General features: G+C 44.6%; 1 pseudogene; it reads left to right on the forward strand.

Annotated features, from left to right (window-relative positions):
• Positions 1-269, forward strand: part of LOC116705454 (serine/threonine-protein kinase pim-2-like) — a 3755-nt pseudogene that overhangs the window by 1495 nt on the left and 1991 nt on the right.

Below are 269 nucleotides of genomic sequence, written 5' to 3' on the forward strand. Positions count from 1 at the left end.
CTGTGACTTTCAACAAGCGGCTGTTTCCCTGTTTTTTTTTCTCGTGTAGAAAGCTGCAATGCATCTGTGGATGTTGGGAGCAAGAGAGGTGTAAAGAGGAAGGCCATCGCCGATGGTGAAGGACCAAAAAGGAAAAGGGGAAAATCCGACCTGGAGACCAAAGTGGATTTGTCCGTAGCTGCCCTGACAGGTCAGTAGATAATGATACATGTAGGGTTTGGCTTTATGTTAGCAGGAGTTACATTAGGTGTAATATTACATAATTGGTG

The sequence above is a fragment of the Etheostoma spectabile genome, chromosome 17 (assembly GCF_008692095.1).
Source record: "Etheostoma spectabile isolate EspeVRDwgs_2016 chromosome 17, UIUC_Espe_1.0, whole genome shotgun sequence".
Lineage (NCBI taxonomy): Eukaryota > Metazoa > Chordata > Actinopteri > Perciformes > Percidae > Etheostoma > Etheostoma spectabile.